Raw genomic sequence first — 21,680 nt, 5'->3', positions numbered from 1 at the left:
CGGTTGAAAGTTTCTGTCGGCTGAATGAGCGACATCGAAGCCATGAGAAAATTGTCTGGCTGCGGGGACCGTGCGGGGATTTATACTACTATCTGTACTTACTGGTGGCCCAGACGCTGTTTCATCCTTTCCTACACTTAAATGACCCTTGCCTAACTATTGCGTCTGAAGCTGGGCTTGTAGCACAGCTATCCTCGCCCAAGGTGATCGTTCTCCTGTATATTATGAGTACAGCGACTGCAATTAGAAGGCATCATGTTAATGTTACTACTGAGCTTCGGCTGGTGGAGGTCCTGACGAACCACGTCCAGATAAAGCGTCCGGAGTGAAAAAGTTGAATGAAAAAAGTTGAGTGAGGGAAAAACTACAAATATAAACGGTAATTAAAAAGTAAAAACCGTAAAGTTGTCAGGTAGCAAAATAGGTTGGCAACAAAATGCACAGCAATACATCAAATCAAATAAAATGTATTTGTCACATACACATGGTTAGCAGATGTTAATGTGAGTGTAGCGAAATGCTTGTGCTTCTAGTTCCGACAATGCAGTAATAACCAACAAGTAATCTAACTAACAATTCCAAAACTACTACCTTATACACACAAGTGTAAAGGGATAAAGAATATGTACATAAAGATATATGAATGAGTGATGGTACAGAGCGGCATAGGCAAGATGCAGTAGATCGTATCGAGTACAGTATGTACATATGAGATGAGTAATGTAGGGTATGTAAACATTATATTAAGTAGCATTGTTTAAAGTGGCTAGTGATGTATTTTACATCAATTTCCATCAATTCCCATTATTAAAGTGGCTGGAGTTGAGTCAGTGTGTTGGCAGCAGCCACTCAATGTTAGTGGTGGCTGTTTAACAGTCTGATGGCCTTGAGATAGAAGCTGTTTCTCAGTCTCTCGGTCCCAGCTTTGATGCACCTGTACTGACCTCGCCTTCTGGATGATAGCGGGGTGAACAGGCAGTGGCTCGGGTGGTTGATGTCCTTGATGATCTTTATGGCCTTCCTGTAACATCGGGTGGTGTAGGTGTCCTGGAGGGCAGGTAGTTTGCCCCCGATGATGCGTTGTGCAGACCTCATTACCCTCTGGAGAGCCTTCCGGTTCTGGGCGGAGCAGTTGCAGTACCAGGCGGTGATGCAGCCCGACAGGATGCTCTCGATTGTGCATCTGTAGAAGTTTGTGAGTGCTTTTGGTGACAGGCTGAATTTCTTCAGCCTCCTGAGGTTGAAGAGGCGCTGCTGGGCCTTCTTCACGACGCTGTCTGTGTGGATGGACCAACTCAGTTTGTCCGTGATGTGTACGCCGAGGAACTTAAAACTTACTACCCTCTCCACTACTGTCCCGTCCATGTGGATAGGGGGGTGCTCCCTCTGCTGTTTCCTGAAGTCCACAATCATCTCCTTAGTTTTGTTGACGTTGAGTGTGAGGTTATTTTCATGACACCACACTCCAAGGGCCCTCACCTCCTCCCTGTAGGCAGTTTCGTCGTTGTTGGTAATCAAGCCTAGCACTGTTGTGTCGTCCACAAACTTGATGATTGTGTTGGAGGCGTGCATGGCCACGCAGTCATGGGTGAACAGGAGTACAGGAGAGGGCTCAGAACGCACCCTTGTGGGGCCCCAGTGTTGAGGATCAGCGGGGTGGAGATGTTGTTACCTACCCACACCACCTGGGGCGGCCTGTCAGGAAGTCCAGTACCCAGTTGCACAGGGCGGGGTCGAGACCCAGGGTCTCAAGCTTGATGACGATTTTGGAGGGTACTATGGTGTTAAATGCTGAGCTGTAGTCGATGAACAGCATTCTCACATAGGTATTCCTCTTTTCCAGATGGGTTAGGGCAGTGTGCAGTGTGGTTGAGATTGCATTGTCTGTGGACCTATTTGGACGGTAAGCAAATTGGAGTGGGTCTAGGGTGTCAGGTAGGGTGGAGGTGATATGGTCCTTGACTAGTCTCTCAAAACACTTCATGATGACGGAAGTGAGTGCTACGGGGCGGTAGTCGTTTAGCTCAGTTACCTTAGCTTTCTTGGGAACAGGGACAATGGTGGCCCTCTTGAAGCATGTGGGAACAGCAGACTGGGATAAGGATTGATTGAATATGTCCGTAAACACACCAGCCAGCTGGTCTGTGCATGCTCTGAGGACGCGGCTGTGGATGCCGTCTGGGCCTGCAGCCTTGCGAGGGTTAACACGTTTAAATGTTTTCCTCACGTCGGCTGCAGTGAAGGAGAGTCCGCAGGTTTTGTTTGCAGGCCGTGTCAGTGGCACTGTATTGTCCTCAAAGCGGGCAAAAAAGTTATTTAGTCTGCCTGGGAGCAAGACAACCTGGTCCGTGACAGGGCTGGTTTTCTTTTTGTAATCCGTGATTGACTGTAGACCCTGCCACATACCTCTTGTGTCTGAGCCGTTGAATTGTAACTCTACTTTGTCTCTATACTGATGCTTAGCTTGTTTGATTGCCTTGCGGAGGGAATAGCTACACTGTTTGTATTCGGTCATGTTTCCGGTCACCTTGCACTGGTTAAAAGCAGTGGTTTGAGCTTTCAGTAAACAAATCTGCAAGTTGTGACCTGAAATTATGAAACAAAACACACTCTATCATTCACAAGCGCATACCATTGGTAGTACTGGTATGATAATGTACTACTGGTACGATAAGGTACCATTGGTATGATAAGGTACCACCGGTAACCTGGGGACGATAAGGCAATACTGGTATGCTAAGGTAATACTGGTACGATAATGTAATACTGGTAATACTGGCACGATAAGGTAATGCTGTTACGATAAAGTAATACTGGTACGATAAGGTAATACTGGTACAATAAGGTAATACCTGTAATACCGGTACGATAAAGTAATACTGGCACAATAAGGTAATACTGGTACGATAATGTAATACTGGTAATACTGGTACGATAAGGTAATACTGGTAATACTGGTACGATAGTGTAATACTGGTATGATAAAGTAATACCGGTACGATAAGGTAATACCGGTATGATAAGGTAATACTGGTAATACTGGCACGATAAGGCAATATTGGTAATACTGGTACGATAAGGAAACACAGGTAATACTGGTACGATAAGGTAATACCGGTAATACTGGTACGATAAGGTAATACTGGTACAATAAAGTAATACTGGTACGATAAGGTAATACTGGTCATACTGGTACGATATTTGTAATACTGGTAATACTGGTACGATAAGGTAATACTGGTACGATAAGGTAATACTGGTAATACTGGTACGATAGGGTAATACTGGCACGATAAGGTAATACTGGTACAATAAAGTAATACTGGTACGATAAGGTAATACTGGTAATACTGGTACGATAAGGTAATACTGGTACGATAAGGTAATACTGGTACGATAAGGTAATACTGGTAATACTGGTACGATAAGGTAATACTGGTACGATAAGGTAATACTGTCACGATAAGGTAATACTGGTAATACTGGTACGATAAGGTAATACTGGTAATACTGGTACGATAAGGTAATACTGGTACGATAGGGTAATCCTGGTATGATAAAGTAATACTGGTACGATAAGGTAATACTGGTAATACTGGTACGATAGGGTAATACTGGTACGATAAAGTAATACTGGCACAATAAGGTAATACTGGTACGATAGGGTAATCCTGGTATGATAAAGTAATACTGGCACGATAAGGTAATACTGGTACGATAAGGTAATACTGGTACGATAAGGCAATACTGGTAATACTGGTACAATAGTGTAATACTGGTATGATAAAGTAATACCGGTACGATAAGGTAATACCGGTATGATAAGGTAATACTGGTAATACTGGCACGATAAGGCAATATTGGTAATACTGGTACGATAAGGAAACACAGGTAATACTGGTACGATAAGGTAATACCGGTAATACTGGTACGATAAGGTAATACTGGTACAATAAAGTAATACTGGTACGATAAGGTAATACTGGTCATACTGGTACGATATTTGTAATACTGGTAATACTGGTACGATAAGGTAATACTGGTACGATAAGGTAATACTGGTAATACTGGTACGATAGGGTAATACTGGTACGATAAGGTAATACTGGTACGATAAGGTAATACTGGTAATACTGGTACGATAGGGTAATACTGGCACGATAAGGTAATACTGGTACAATAAAGTAATACTGGTACGATAAGGTAATACTGGTAATACTGGTACGATAAGGTAATACTGGTACGATAAGGTAATACTGGTACGATAAGGTAATACTGGTAATACTGGTACGATAAGGTAATACTGGTACGATAATGTAATACTGGTAATACTGGTACGATAAGGTAATACTGGTACGATAAGGTAATACTGTCACGATAAGGTAATACTGGTAATACTGGTACGATAAGGTAATACTGGTAATACTGGTACGATAAGGTAATACTGGTAATACTGGTACGATAGGGTAATACTGGTAATACTGGTACGATAAGGTAATACTGGTAATACTGGTACGATAAGGTAATACTGGTAATACTGGTACGATAAGGTAATACTGGTACGATAGGGTAATCCTGGTATGATAAAGTAATACTGGCACGATAAGGTAATACTGGTACGATAAGGTAATACTGGTACAATAAGGTAATACTGGTACGATAGGGTAATACTGGTATGATAAAGTAATACTGGCACGATAAGGTAATACTGGTACGATAAGGTAATACTGGTAATACTGGTATGATAAAGTAATACTGGCACGATAAGGTAATACTGGTACGATAAGGTAATACTGGTACGATAAGGCAATACTGGTAATACTGGTACAATAGTGTAATACTGGTATGATAAAGTAATACCGGTACGATAAGGTAATACTGGTAATACTGGTAATACTGGCACGATAAGGCAATATTGGTAATACTGGTACGATAAGGAAACACAGGTAATACTGGTACGATAAGGTAATACCGGTAATACTGGTACGATAAGGTAATACTGGTACAATAAAGTAATACTGGTACGATAAGGTAATACTGGTCATACTGGTACGATATTTGTAATACTGGTAATACTGGTACGATAAGGTAATACTGGTACGATAAGGTAATACTGGTAATACTGGTACGATAGGGTAATACTGGTACGATAAGGTAATACTGGTACGATAAGGTAATACTGGTAATACTGGTACGATAGGGTAATACTGGTAATACTGGTACGATAAGGTAATACTGGTACGATAAGGTAATACTGGTACGATAAGGCAATACTGGTAATACTGGTACAATAGTGTAATACTGGTATGATAAAGTAATACCGGTACGATAAGGTAATACCGGTATGATAAGGTAATACTGGTAATACTGGCACGATAAGGCAATATTGGTAATACTGGTACGATAAGGAAACACAGGTAATACTGGTACGATAAGGTAATACCGGTAATACTGGTACGATAAGGCAATACTGGTAATACTGGTACAATAGTGTAATACTGGTATGATAAAGTAATACCGGTACGATAAGGTAATACCGGTATGATAAGGTAATACTGGTAATACTGGCACGATAAGGCAATATTGGTAATACTGGTACGATAAGGAAACACAGGTAATACTGGTACGATAAGGTAATACCGGTAATACTGGTACGATAAGGTAATACTGGTACAATAAAGTAATACTGGTACGATAAGGTAATACTGGTCATACTGGTACGATATTTGTAATACTGGTAATACTGGTACGATAAGGTAATACTGGTAATACTGGTACGATAGGGTAATACTGGTACGATAAGGTAATACTGGTACGATAAGGTAATACTGGTAATACTGGTACGATAGGGTAATACTGGCACGATAAGGTAATACTGGTACAATAAAGTAATACTGGTGCGATAAGGTAATACTGGTAATACTGGTACGATAAGGTAATACTGGTACGATAAGGTAATACTGGTACGATAAGGTAATACTGGTAATACTGGTACGATAAGGTAATACTGGTACGATAATGTAATACTGGTAATACTGGTACGATAAGGTAATACTGGTACGATAAGGTAATACTGTCACGATAAGGTAATACTGGTAATACTGGTACGATAAGGTAATACTGGTAATACTGGTACGATAAGGTAATACTGGTAATACTGGTGCGATAGGGTAATACTGGTAATACTGGTGCGATAAGGTAATACTGGTAATACTGGTACGATAAGGTAATACTGGTAATACTGGTACGATAAGGTAATACTGGTACGATAGGGTAATCCTGGTATGATAAAGTAATACTGGCACGATAAGGTAATACTGGTACGATAAGGTAATACTGGTAATACTGGTACGATAGGGTAATACTGGTACGATAAAGTAATACTGGCACAATAAGGTAATACTGGTACGATAGGGTAATACTGGTATGATAAAGTAATACTGGCACGATAAGGTAATACTGGTACGATAAGGTAATACTGGTAATACTGGTATGATAAAGTAATACTGGCACGATAAGGTAATACTGGTACGATAAGGTAATACTGGTGCGATAAGGCAATACTGGTAATACTGGTACAATAGTGTAATACTGGTATGATAAAGTAATACCGGTGCGATAAGGTAATACCGGTATGATAAGGTAATACTGGTAATACTGGCACGATAAGGCAATATTGGTAATACTGGTACGATAAGGAAACACAGGTAATACTGGTACGATAAGGTAATACCGGTAATACTGGTGCGATAAGGTAATACTGGTACAATAAAGTAATACTGGTACGATAAGGTAATACTGGTCATACTGGTACGATATTTGTAATACTGGTAATACTGGTACGATAAGGTAATACTGGTACGATAAGGTAATACTGGTAATACTGGTACGATAGGGTAATACTGGTACGATAAGGTAATACTGGTACGATAAGGTAATACTGGTAATACTGGTACGATAAGGTAATACTGGTACGATAAGGTAATACTGGTAATACTGGTACGATAAGGTAATACTGTCACGATAAGGTAATACTGGTAATACTGGTACGATAAGGTAATACTGGTACGATAAGGTAATACTGGTAATACTGGTACGATAAGGTAATACTGGTACGATAAGGTAATACTGGTACGATAAGGTAATACTGGTAATACTGGTACGATAGGGTAATACTGGTAATACTGGTACGATAAGGTAATACTGGTACGATAAGGTAATACTGGTAATACTGGTACGATAAGGTAATACTGGTACGATAAGGTAATACTGGTAATACTGGTAAGATAAGGTAATACTGGTATGATAAGGTAATACTGGTATGATAAGGTAATAATGGTATGATAAGGCAATACTAGTACGAAAAGGTAATACTGGTACGATAAGGTAATACTGGTAATACTGGTACAATAAGGTAATACTGGTACGATAAGGTAATACTGGTACGATAAGGTAATACTGGTAATACTGGTACGATAAGGTAATACTGGCACGATAAGGTAATACTGGTACAATAAAGTAATACTGGTACGATAAGGTAATACTGGTAATACTGGTACGATAGGGTAATACTGGTAATACTGGTAAGATAAGGTAATACTGGTATGATAAGGTAATACTGGTAATACTGGTACGATAAGGTAATACTGGTACGATAAGGTAATACTGGTAATACTGGTACGATAAGGTAATACTGGCACGATAAGGTAATACTGGTACGATAAGGTAATACTGGTACGATAAGGTAATACAGGTAATACTGGTACGATAAGGTAATACTGGTAATACTGGTAAGATAAGGTAATACTGGTATGATAAGGTAATACTGGTATGATAAGGTAATAATGGTATGATAAGGCAATACTAGTACGAAAAGGTAATACTGGTACGATAAGGTAATACTGGTAATACTGGTACAATAAGATAATACTGGTACGATAGGGTAATACTGGTACGATAAGGTAATACTGGTACGATAAGGTAATACTGGTCATACTGGTACGATATTTGTAATACTGGTAATACTGGTATGATAAGGTAATACTGGTACGATAAGGTAATACTGGTAATACTGGTACGATACGGTAATACTGGTACGATAAGGTAATACTGGTACGATAATGTAATACTGGTAATACTGGTACGATAAGGTAATACTGGTACGATAAGGTAATACTGTCACGATAAGGTAATACTGGTAATACTGGTACGATAAGGTAATACTGGTAATACTGGTACGATAAGGTAATACTGGTAATACTGGTACGATAAGGTAATACTGGTACGACAAGGTAATACTGGTACGATAAGGTAATACTGGTAATACTGGTACGATAAGGTAATACTGGTAATACTGGTACGATAGGGTAATACTGGTAATACTGGTACGATAAGGTAATACTGGTACGATAAGGTAATACTGGTAATACTGGTACGATAAGGTAATACTGTTACGATAAGGTAATACTGGTACGATAAGGTAATACTGTCACGATAAGGTAATACTGGTAATACTGGTACGATAAGGTAATACTGGTATGATAAGGTAATACTGGTAATACTGGTAATACTGGTACGATAAGGTAATACTGGTACGATAAGGTAATACTGGTAATACTGGTACGATAAGGTAATACTGGTACGGTAAGGTAATACTGGTAATACTGGTACGATAAGGTAATACTGGTACGATAAGGTAATACTGGTAATACTGGTATGATAAGGTAATACTGGTATGATAAGGTAATACTGGTATGATAAGGTAATAATGGTATGATAAGGCAATACTAGTACGAAAAGGTAATACTGGTACGATAAGGTAATACTGGTAATACTGGTAATACTGGTACAATAAGGTAATACTGGTACGATAAGGTAATACTGGTACGATAAGGTAATACTGGTACGATAAGGTAATACTGGTACGATAAGGTAATACTGGTACGATAAGGTAATACTGGTACGATAAGGTAATCCTGGTACGATAAGGTAATCCTGGTATGATAAGGTAATACTGGTACGATAAGGTAATACTGGTACGATAAGGTAATACTGGTACGATAAGGTAATCCTGGTATGATAAGGTAATACTGGTACGATAAGGTAATCCTGGTATGATAAGGTAATACTGGTACGATAAGGTAATACTGGTACGATAAGGTAATACTGGTATGATAAGGTAATACTGGTATTACTGGTACGATAAGGTAATAGTGGTAATACTGGTATGATAAGGTAATACTGGTACGATAAGGTAATACTGGTAATACTGGTACGATAAAGTAATACTGGTATGATAAGGTAATACTGGTACGATAAGGTAATACTGGTAATACTGGTACGATAAGGTAATACTGGTAATACTGGTACGATAAGGTAATAGTGGTAATACTGGTATGATAAGGTAATACTGGTACGATAAGGTAATACTGGTAATACTGGTACGATAAAGTAATACTGGTATGATAAGGTAATACTGGTACGATAAGGTAATAGTGTTAATACTGGTACGATAAGGTAATAGTGGTAATACTGGTACGATAAGGTAATACTGGTACGATAAGGTAACAGTGGTAATACTGGTACGATAAGGTAATACTGGCACAATAAGGTAATAGTGGTAATACTGGTACGATAAGGTTATACCGGAATGATAAGTGGTACTGGATGCGATGTCTTGTGAATGTCGGTAGATGAACTCAACGGTGTGTCTGTGTGTAGATGTACTCCATCCGCAGCCTGCCCAGCATGGTGTACCGGGAGCAGCCAGAGGAAGACGGAGTAGAGGACATGACGCAGCTGGAGTGAGAACACAACACAACACAACAGCCTTATTTAAAGGATGTGGAAGCTGCTTTTTCAGCTGGTCTGTGTGCTTCTGTGTCTGTTGTTCCAGGGAGCTGTCTGAGGGATCTGTGCTGCTCAACCTGAAGAAGAGGTTTGAGAGAGAGATCATCTATGTGAGTTTACTAAAAACACACTGGACACTTTACACCCATTACCTGATAAATTAATAACATTCACACATGTCCCTCTATCCCCTGTACAGACGTATAGCTAGGATCCTGGTGTGTGTGTTATGAGCGGTGTGTGTGTGTGTGTTATTAGTGGTGTGTGTGTGTGTGTGTGTGTGTGTGTGTGTGTGTGTGTGTGTGTGTGTGTGTGTGTGTGTGTGTGTTATGAGTGGTGTGTGTGTGTGTGTGTTATGAGTGGTGTGTGTGTGTGTGTGTTATGTGTGGTGTGTGTGTGTGTGTGTGTGTGTGTGTGTTATGAGTGGTGTGTGTGTGTGTGTGTGTGTGTGTGTGTGTACAGGGGTGGAAAAACTACCCAATTCTCATACTTGAGTAAAAGTATAGATACCTTAATATAAAATGACTCAAATTAAAGTGAGTCACCCAGTAAAATACTACTTTAGTAAAAATCTAAAAGTATTTGGTTTTAAATATACTAAAGTATCAAAAGTGAAAGTATAAATAATTTGAAATTCCTTTTATGAAGCAAACCAGACGGCAGCATATTGTTTTGTATTTATTTACGGATAGCCAGGGGCACACTCCAAAACTCAGACATCATTTACAAACCAAGCATGTGTGTTTAGTGAGTCTGCCAGATCAGAGGCAGTAGGGATGACCAGGGATGTTCTCTTGATCAGAGGCAGTAGGGATGACCAGAGATGTTCTCTGTTTAGTGAGTCCTCCAGATCAGAGGCAGTAGGGATGACCAGGGATGTTCTCTTGATCAGAGGCAGTAGGGATGACCAGGGATGTTCTCTTGATCAGAGGCAGTAGGGATGTTCTCTTGATCAGAGGCAGTAGGGATGACCAGAGATGTTCTCTGTTTAGTGAGTCCTCCAGATCAGAGGCAGTAGGGATGACCAGGGATGTTCTCTTGATCAGAGGCAGTAGGGATGACCAGGGATGTTCTCTTGATCAGAGGCAGTAGGGATGTTCTCTTTATCAGAGGCAGTAGGGATGATCTCTTTATCAGAGGCAGTAGGGATGATCTCTTGATCAGAGGCAGTAGGGATGACCAGGGATGTTCTCTTGATCAGAGGCAGTAGGGATGTTCTCTTGATCCGAGGCAGTAGGGATGACCAGGGATGTTCTCTTGATCCGAGGCAGTAGGGATGTTCTCTTGATCAGAGGCAGTAGGAATGACCAGGGATGTTCTCTTGATCAGAGGCAGTAGGAATGTTCTCTTGATCAGAGGCAATAGGGATGATCTCTTGATCAGAGGCAGTAGGGATGACCAGGGATGTTCTCTTGATCAGAGGCAGTAGGGATGTTCTCTTGATCCGAGGCAGTAGGGATGTTCTCTTGATCAGAGGCAGTAGGGATGTTCTCTTGATCCGAGGCAGTAGGGATGATCTCTTGATTCGAGGCAGTAGGGATGTTCTCTTGATCCGAGGCAGTAGGGATGTTCTCTTGATCCGAGGCAGTAGGGATGATCTCTTGATCCGAGGCAGTAGGGATGTTCTCTTGATCCGAGGCAGTAGGGATGTTGTCTTGATCCGAGGCAGTAGGGATGTTCTCTTGATCCGAGGCAGTAGGGATGATCTCTTGATCCGAGGCAGTAGGGATGATCTCTTGATCCGAGGCAGTAGGGATGTTCTCTTGATCCGAGGCAGTAGGGATGTTCTCTTGATTCGAGGCAGTAGGGATGTTTTCTTGATCCGAGGCAGTTGGGATGTTCTCTTGATCCGAGGCAGTAGGGATGTTCTCTTGATCCGAGGCAGTAGGGATGTTCTCTTGATCCGAGGCAGTAGGGATGTTCTCTTGATCCGAGGCAGTAGGGATGTTCTCTTGATCCGAGGCAGTAGGGATGTTTTTACTTAAGTACTTTACACCACTGTGTGTGTGCCGTCTTTCCCCTGTCTCAGACATACACCACTGGTCACTTAGAAATGTCCTCGTTTTAGAAAGAATTAATCAGAAATACAGTGTAGACATTGTTAATGTTGTAAATGACTGTTGTAGCTGGAAACTCCAGATTCTATCTGGAATATCTACATAGGAGTACAGAGGCCCATTATCAGCAACCATCACTCCTGTGTTCCAATGGCACGCTGTGTTAGCTAATCCAAGTTGATCATTTTATAGAGGCTAGTTGATCATTAGAAAACCCTTTTGCGATTATGCACAGCTGAAAACTGTTGTCCTGATTAAAGAAGCAATGAAACTGGCCTTCTGTAGACTAATTGAGTATCTGGAGCATCAGCATTTGTGGATTCGATTACAGGCTCAAAATGGCCAGAAACAAAGACCTTTCTTCTGAAACTCGTCAGTCTATTCTTGTTCTGAGAAATGAAGGCTGTTCCATGCGAGAAATTGCCAAGAAACTGAAGATCTCGTACAACGCTGTGTACTACTCCTTCACAGAACAGCGCAAACTGGCCCTGACCAGAATAGAAAGAGGAGTGGGAGGCCCCGGTGCACAACTGAGCAAGAGGCCAAGTACATTAGAGTGTCTAGTTTGAGAAACAGACGCCTCACAAGTCCTCAGCTGGCAACTTCATTAAATAGTACACGCAAAACACTAGTCTCAACGTCAATAGTGAAGAGGCGACTCTGGGATGCTGGCCTTCTCTCTAGCCTCAGTGAACCCCTATAAGATGTTCAACATGTATCTCTCTGTCTCTAGACATATATAGGCAGTATCCTGGTCTCAGTGAACCCCTATAGGATGTTCAACATGTATCTCTCTGTCTCTAGACATATATAGGTAGTATCATGGTCTCAGTGAACCCCTATAGGATGTTCAACATGTATCTCTCTGTCTATAGACATATATAGGCAGTATCCTGGTCAACATGTATCTCTCTGTCTCTAGACATATATAGGTAGTATCCTGGTCTCGGTGAACCCCTATAGGATGTTCAACATGTATCTCTCTGTCTCTAGACATGTAAAGGCAGTATCCTGTTCAACATGTATCGCTCTGTCTCTAGTCATATATAGGTAGTATCCTGGTCTCGGTGAACCCCTATAGGATGTTCAACATGTATCTCTCTGTCTCTAGACATATATAGGTAGTATCCTGGTCTCAGTGAACCCCTATAGGATGTTCAACATGTATCTCTCTGTCTCTAGACATATATAGGTAGTATCCTGGTCAACATGTATCTCTCTGTCTCTAGACATATATAGGTAGTATCCTGGTCTCGGTGAACCCCTATAGGATGTTCAACATGTATCTCTCTGTCTCTAGACATATATAGGTAGTATCCTGGTCTCAGTGAACCCCTATAGGATGTTCAACATGTATCTCTCTGTCTCTAGACATATATAGGTAGTATCCTGGTCTCAGTGAACCCCTATAGGATGTTCAACATGTATCTCTCTGTCTCTAGACATGTAAAGGCAGTATCCTGTTCAACATGTATCGCTCTGTCTCTAGTCATATATAGGCAGTATCCTGGTCAACATGTATCTCTCTGTCTCTAGTCATATATAGGTAGTATCCTGGTCAACATGTATCTCTCTGTCTCTAGACATATACAGGTAGTATCCTGGTCTCGGTGAACCCCTATAGGATGTTCAACATGTATCTCTCTGTCTCTAGTCATATATAGGCAGTATCCTGGTCAACATGTATCTCTCTGTCTCTAGTCATATATAGGTAGTATCCTGGTCAACATGTATCTCTCTGTCTCTAGACATATACAGGTAGTATCCTGGTCTCGGTGAACCCCTATAGGATGTTCAACATGTATCTCTCTGTCTCTAGACATATATAGGTAGTATCATGGTCTCAGTGAACCCCTATAGGATGTTCAACATGTATCTCTCTGTCTCTAGACATATATAGGTAGTATCCTGGTCAACATGTATCTCTCTGTCTCTAGACATATATAGGTAGTATCGGTGAAACCCTATAGGATGTTCAACATGTATCTCTCTGTCTCTAGACATATATAGGTAGTATCGGTGAAACCCTATAGGATGTTCAACATGTATCTCTCTGTCTCTAGACATATATAGGTAGTATCCTGGTCTCGGTGAACCCCTATAGGATGTTCAACATGTATCTCTCTGTCTCTAGACATATACAGGTAGTATCCTGGTCTCGGTGAACCCCTATAGGATGTTCAACATGTATCTCTCTGTCTCTAGACATATATAGGTAGTATCATGGTCTCAGTGAACCCCTATAGGATGGTCAACATGTATCTCTCTGTCTCTAGTCATATATAGGTAGTATCCTGGTCTCGGTGAACCCTCTAGACATATATAGGTAGTATCCTGGTCTCGGTGAACCCCTATAGGATGTTCAACATGTATCTCTCTGTCTCTAGACATATATAGGTAGTATCGGTGAAACCCTATAGGATGTTCAACATGTATCTCTCTGTCTCTAGACATATATAGGTAGTATCCTGGTCTCAGTGAACCCCTATAGGATGTTCAACATGTATCTCTCTGTCTCTAGACATATATAGGTAGTATCCTGGTCAACATGTATCTCTCTGTCTCTAGTCATATATAGGTAGTATCCTGGTCAACATGTATCTCTCTGTCTCTAGACATATATAGGTAGTATCATGGTCTCGGTGAACCCCTATAGGATGTTCAACATGTATCTCTCTGTCTCTAGACATATACAGGTAGTATCCTGGTCAACATGTATCTCTCTGTCTCTAGACATATATAGGTAGTATCCTGGTCTCAGTGAACCCCTATAGGATGTTCAACATGTATCTCTCTGTCTCTAGACATATATAGGTAGTATCCTGGTCTCAGTGAACCCCTATAGGATGTTCAACATGTATCTCTCTGTCTCTAGACATATATAGGCAGTTTCCTGGTCAACATGTACCTCTCTGTCTCTAGACATATATAGGTAGTATCCTGGTCTCAGTGAACCCCTATAGGATGTTCAACATGTATCTCTCTGTCTCTAGACATATATAGGTAGTATCATGGTCTCGGTGAACCCCTATAGGATGTTCAACATGTATCTCTCTGTCTCTAGACATATACAGGTAGTATCCTGGTCAACATGTATCTCTCTGTCTCTAGACATATATAGGTAGTATCCTGGTCTCAGTGAACCCCTATAGGATGTTCAACATGTATCTCTCTGTCTCTAGACATATATAGGTAGTATCCTGGTCTCAGTGAACCCCTATAGGATGTTCAACATGTATATCTCTGTCTCTAGACATATATAGGTAGTATCCTGGTCTCAGTGAACCCCTATAGGATGTTCAACATGTATCTCTCTGTCTCTAGACATATATAGGTAGTATCCTGGTCTCAGTGAACCCCTATAGGATGGTCAACATGTATCTCTCTGTCTCTAGACATATATAGGTAGTATCCTGGTCTCAGTGAACCCCTATAGGATGTTCAACATGTATCTCTCTGTCTCTAGACATATATAGGTAGTATCCTGGTCTCAGTGAACCCCTATAGGATGTTCAACATGTATCTCTCTGTCTCTAGACATATATAGGCAGTTTCCTGGTCAACATGTACCTCTCTGTCTCTAGACATATATAGGTAGTATCCTGGTCTCAGTGAACCCCTATAGGATGTTCAACATGTATCTCTCTGTCTCTAGACATATATAGGTAGTATCCTGGTCTCGGTGAACCCCTATAGGATGTTCAACATGTACGGAACTGACATGGTGCTGAAGCACAAGGGAACCGCTCTGGGAGAGAACCCTCCGTAAGAACACTTCCTGTTCCTGTGTTGTTGTGATGCGTGTCTGTTTGTTAGAAGTGTATTATGTGTGTGTGTGTGTGTGTGTGTTTTGTGTCTATGTGTGTATGTGTTAATGCAATGTGGCGTGTGTGTGTTGTTGGTGTATTGTGTGTTGTTGGTGTATTGTGTGTTGTTGGTGTATTGTGTGTATTAGTGGTGTGTTATTGGTGTATTGTGTGTATTATTTGTGTATTGTGTATTATTGGTGTATTGTGTATTATTGGTGTATTGTGTGTTATTGGTGTATTATTGGTGTATTGTGTGTTATTGGTGTATTATTGGTGTATTGTGTGTGTTATTGGCGTATTGTCTGTTATTGGTGTATTATTGGTGTATTGTGTGTTTGTGTATTGTGTGTGTTATTGGTGCATTGTGTGTGTTATTGGTGTATTGTGTGTGTTATTGGTGTGTTGTGTGTGTTATATGTGTATTATTGGTGTGTTATTGGTCTATTGTGTGTGTTATTGGCGTATTGTCTGTTATTGGTGTATTATTGGTGTATTGTGTGTTTGTGTATTGTGTTTGTTATTGGTGTATTGTGTGTGTTATTGGTGTATTGTGTATTATTGGTGTATTGTGTGTTATTGGTGTATTGTGTGTTATTGGTGTATTATTGGTGTATTGGTGTGTTTTTGGTGTATAGTGTGTATTAGTGGTGTGTTATTGGTGTATTGTGTGTGTTATTGGTGTATTGTGTGTATTATTTGTGTATTGTGTATTATTGGTGTATTGTGTGTTATTTGTGTATTGTGTGTTATTGGTGTATTATTGGTGTATTGGTGTGTTATTGGTGTATTGTGTGTATTAGTGGTGTGTTATTGGTGTATTGTGTGTATTATTGAAGTATTATTGGTGTATTGTGTGTATTATTGAAGTATTATTGGTGTATTATTGGTGTAATGGTGTGTTATGTGTGTGTTATTGGTGTATTATTGGTGTAGTATTGGTGTATTGTGTGTGTTATTGGGGATTTTTGTGTGTTATTGGTGTATTGTGTGTGTGTTATTGGGGATTTTTGTGTGTTATTGGTGTATTATTGGTGTGTTATGTGTGTGTTATTGGTGTATTATTAATGTATTATTGGTGTATTGTGTGTGTTATTGGTGTATTATTGGTGTATTGTGTGTGTTATTGGTGTATTATTGGTGTGTTAGTGGTGTATTGGTGTATTATTGGTGCATTGTTGGTGTATTGGTGAAGTATTGGTGTATTGTGTGAGTTATTGTGTGTGTTATTGGTGTACTATTGGTGTACTATTGGTGTATTGTGTGTGTTATTGGTGTATAATTGGTGTGTTATTGGTGTATTGTGTGTGTTATTGGTGTATTGTCTGTTATTGGTGTATTATTGGTGTATTGTGCGCTTGTGTATTGTGTTTGTTATTGGTGTATTGTGTGTGTTACTGGTGTATTGTGTATTATTGGTGTATTATTGGTGTGTTATTGGTGTATTGTGTGTGTTATTGGTGTATTGTGTGTGTTATTGGTGTGTTATTGGTGTATTGTGTATTATTGGTGTATTATTGTTGTGTTATTGGTGTTATTGTAGTACTGTGTGTATTATTTGTGTGTTGTGTGTGTTATTGGTGTATTGTGTGTGTTATTGGTGTGTTATTGGTGTATTATTGGTGTGTTATTGGTGTATTGTGTGTGTTATTGGTGTATTGTGTGTGTTATTGGTGTATTGTATATTATTGGTGTATTATTGTTGTGTTATTGGTGTTATTGTAGTACTGTGTGTATTATTGGTGTATTGTGTGTGTTATTGGTGCATTGTGTGTGTTATTGGTGTATTGTGTGTGTTATTGGTGTGTTGTGTGTGTTATATGTGTATTATTGGTGTGTTATTGGTCTATTGTGTGTGTTATTGGCGTATTGTCTGTTATTGGTGTATTATTGGTGTATTGTGTGTTTGTGTATTGTGTTTGTTATTGGTGTATTGTGTGTGTTATTGGTGTATTGTGTATTATTGGTGTATTGTGTGTTATTGGTGTATTGTGTGTTATTGGTGTATTATTGGTGTATTGGTGTGTTTTTGGTGTATAGTGTGTATTAGTGGTGTGTTATTGGTGTATTGTGTGTGTTATTGGTGTATTGTGTGTATTATTTGTGTATTGTGTATTATTGGTGTATTGTGTGTTATTTGTGTATCGTGTGTTATTGGTGTATTATTGGTGTATTGGTGTGTTATTGGTGTATTGTGTGTATTAGTGGTGTGTTATTGGTGTATTGTGTGTATTATTGAAGTATTATTGGTGTATTGTGTGTATTATTGAAGTATTATTGGTGTATTATTGGTGTAATGGTGTGTTATGTGTGTATTATTGGTGTAGTATTGGTGTATTGTGTGTGTTATTGGGGATTTTTGTGTGTTATCGGTGTATTGTGTGTGTGTTATTGGTGTATTGTGTGTGTTATTGGTGTGTTATTGGTGTATTGTGTATTATTGGTGTATTATTGTTGTGTTATTGGTGTTATTGTAGTACTGTGTGTATTATTTGTGTGTTGTGTGTGTTATTGGTGTATTGTGTGTGTTATTGGTGTGTTATTGGTGTATTGTGTGTGTTATTGGTGTATTGTGTATTATTGGTGTGTTATTGGTGTATTGTGTGTGTTATTGGTGTATTGTGTGTGTTATTGGTGTATTGTGTATTATTGGTGTATTATTGTTGTGTTATTGGTGTTATTGTAGTACTGTGTGTATTATTGGTGTATTGTGTGTGTTATTGGTGCATTGTGTGTGTTATTGGTGTATTGTGTGTGTTATTGGTGTGTTGTGTGTGTTATATGTGTATTATTGGTGTGTTATTGGTCTATTGTGTGTGTTATTGGCGTATTGTCTGTTATTGGTGTATTATTGGTGTATTGTGTGTTTGTGTATTGTGTGTGTTATTGGTGCATTGTGTGTGTTATTGGTGTATTGTGTGTGTTATTGGTGTGTTGTGTGTGTTATATGTGTATTATTGGTGTGTTATTGGTCTATTGTGTGTGTTATTGGCGTATTGTCTGTTATTGGTGTATTATTGGTGTATTGTGTGTTTGTGTATTGTGTTTGTTATTGGTGTATTGTGTGTGTTATTGGTGTATTGTGTATTATTGGTGTATTGTGTGTTATTGGTGTATTGTGTGTTATTGGTGTATTATTGGTGTATTGGTGTGTTTTTGGTGTATAGTGTGTATTAGTGGTGTGTTATTGGTGTATTGTGTGTGTTATTGGTGTATTGTGTGTATTATTTGTGTATTGTGTATTATTGGTGTATTGTGTGTTATTTGTGTATTGTGTGTTATTGGTGTATTATTGGTGTATTGGTGTGTTATTGGTGTATTGTGTGTATTAGTGGTGTGTTATTGGTGTATTGTGTGTATTATTGAAGTATTATTGGTGTATTGTGTGTATTATTGAAGTATTATTGGTGTATTATTGGTGTAATGGTGTGTTATGTGTGTATTATTGGTGTAGTATTGGTGTATTGTGTGTGTTATTGGGGATTTTTGTGTGTTATCGGTGTATTGTGTGTGTGTTATTGGTGTATTGTGTGTGTTATTGGTGTGTTATTGGTGTATTGTGTATTATTGGTGTATTATTGTTGTGTTATTGGTGTATTGTGTGTGTTATTGGTGTATTGTGTATTATTGGTGTGTTATTGGTGTATTGTGTGTGTTATTGGTGTATTGTGTGTGTTATTGGTGTATTGTGTATTATTGGTGTATTATTGTTGTGTTATTGGTGTTATTGTAGTACTGTGTGTATTATTGGTGTATTGTGTGTGTTATTGGTGCATTGTGTGTGTTATTGGTGTATTGTGTGTGTTATTGGTGTGTTGTGTGTGTTATATGTGTATTATTGGTGTGTTATTGGTCTATTGTGTGTGTTATTGGCGTATTGTCTGTTATTGGTGTATTATTGGTGTATTGTGTGTTTGTGTATTGTGTTTGTTATTGGTGTATTGTGTGTGTTATTGGTGTATTATTGGTGTGTTATTGGTGTATAATTGGTGTGTTATTGGTGTATCGTGTGTGTTATTGGTGTATTGTTTGTTATTGTTGTGTTTTTGGTGTATTGTGTGTTATCGGTGTATTATTGGTGTATTGTGTGTGTTATTGGTGTATTGTGTGTGTTATTGGTGTATTGTGTGTGTTATTGGTGTATTGTGTATTATTTGTGTATTATTGGTGTGTTATTGGTGTATTGTGTGTGTTATTGGTGTATTGTGTGTGTTATTGGTGTGTTATTGGTGTATTGTGTATTATTGGTGTATTATTGTTGTGTTATTGGTGTTATTGTAGTACTGTGTGTATTATTGGTGTATTGTGTGTGTTATTGGTGTATTGTGTGTGTTATTGGTGTGTTATTGGTGTATTGTGTATTATTGGTGTATTATTGGTGTGTCATTGGTGTATTGTGTGTGTTATTGGTGTATTGTGTGTGTTATTGGTGTATTGTGTATTTTTGGTGTATTATTGTTGTGTTATTGGTGTTATTGTAGTACTGTGTGTATTATTGGTGTATTGTGTGTGTTATTGGTGTGTTGTGTTTGTTATTGGTGTATTTTTGTTGTGTTATTGCTCTATTGTGTGTGCTATTGGTGTATTGTCTGTTATTGGTGTATTATTGGTGTATTGTGTGTTTGTGTATTGTGTTTGTTATTGGTGTATTGTGTGTGTTATTGGTTTATTATTGGTGTATTGTGTGTGTTATTGGTGTTATTGGTGTATTGTGTGCTATTGGTGTATTGTGTGTATTATTGGTGTATTGTGTATGTTATTTGTGTATTGTGTGTATTGGAGTATTATTGGTGTATTGTGTGTGTTATTGGTGTGTTATTGGTGTATAATTGGTGTGTTATTGGTGTATTGTGTGTGTTATTGGTGTATTGTGTGTTATTGTTGTGTTTTTAGTGTATTGTGTCTTATTTGTGTATTATTTGTGTATTGTGTTTGTTTTTTGTGTATTGTGTGTGTTATTGGTGTATTGTGTGTGTTATTGGTGTATTGTGTGTGTTATTGGTGTATTATTGGTGTGTTATTGGTGTTTTGTGTGTGTTATTGGTGTATTGTGTGTTATTGTTGTGTTTTTGGTGTATTGTGTGTTATTGGTGTATTATTTGTGTATTGTGTTTGTTTTTTGTGTATTGTGTGTGTTATTGGTGTATTGTGTGTGTTATTGGTATATTGTGTATTATTGGTGTATTATTGGTGTATTGTGTGTGTTATTTGTGTATTGTGTGTATTATTGGTGTATTGTGTGTGTTATTGGTGTTATTGGTGTATTGTGTGTTATTGTTGTTTTTTTGGTGTATTGTGTGTTATTGGTGTATTATTTGTGTATTGTGTTTGTTTTTTGTGTATTGTGTGTGTTATTGGTGTATTGTGTGTGTTATTGGTGTATTGTGTATTATTGGTGTATTGTGTGCTATTGGTGTATTGTGTGTATTATTGGTGTATTGTGTGTATTATTGGTGTATTGTGTGTAATATTTTATATTATTGGTGTATTGTGTGTGTTATTGGTGTATTGTGTGTTATTGGTGTTATTGTTGTATAGTGTGTGTTATTGGTGTATTATTGGTTTATTATTGGTGTATTGTGTGTGTTATTGGTGTATTGTGTGTGTTATTGGTGTATTGTGTGTGTTATTGGTGTATTGTGTGTATTATTGGTGTATTGTGTGTTATTGGTGTTATTGTTGTATAGTGTGTGTTATTGGTGTATTATTGGTTTATTATTGGTGTATTGTGTGTGTTATTGGTGTATTGTGTGTGTTATTGGTGTATTGTGTGTGTTATTGGTGTATTGTGTGTGTTATTGGTGTACTGTGTGTATTATTGGTTTATTATTGGTGTATTGTGTGTGTTATTGGTGTATTATTGGTGTATTGTGTGTTATTGGTGTATTGTGTGTATTATTGGTGTATTGTGTGTGTTATTGGTGTTATTGGTGTATTATTGGTGTATTGTGTGTATTATTGGTGTACT

At 38.6% G+C, this 21,680-nt stretch overlaps 1 pseudogene; it reads left to right on the top strand.

Annotated features, from left to right (window-relative positions):
* The window catches only part of LOC135530979 (unconventional myosin-XV-like), a 135,852-nt pseudogene that overhangs the window by 14,646 nt on the left and 99,526 nt on the right, over positions 1-21,680 (top strand).

Source organism: Oncorhynchus masou, unplaced genomic scaffold (assembly GCF_036934945.1).
Source record: "Oncorhynchus masou masou isolate Uvic2021 unplaced genomic scaffold, UVic_Omas_1.1 unplaced_scaffold_1474, whole genome shotgun sequence".
In the NCBI taxonomy this organism is placed as follows: domain Eukaryota; kingdom Metazoa; phylum Chordata; class Actinopteri; order Salmoniformes; family Salmonidae; genus Oncorhynchus; species Oncorhynchus masou.
Note: the sequence above shows the minus strand (reverse complement) of the source record. Positions and strands in the feature narration are given on the sequence as shown.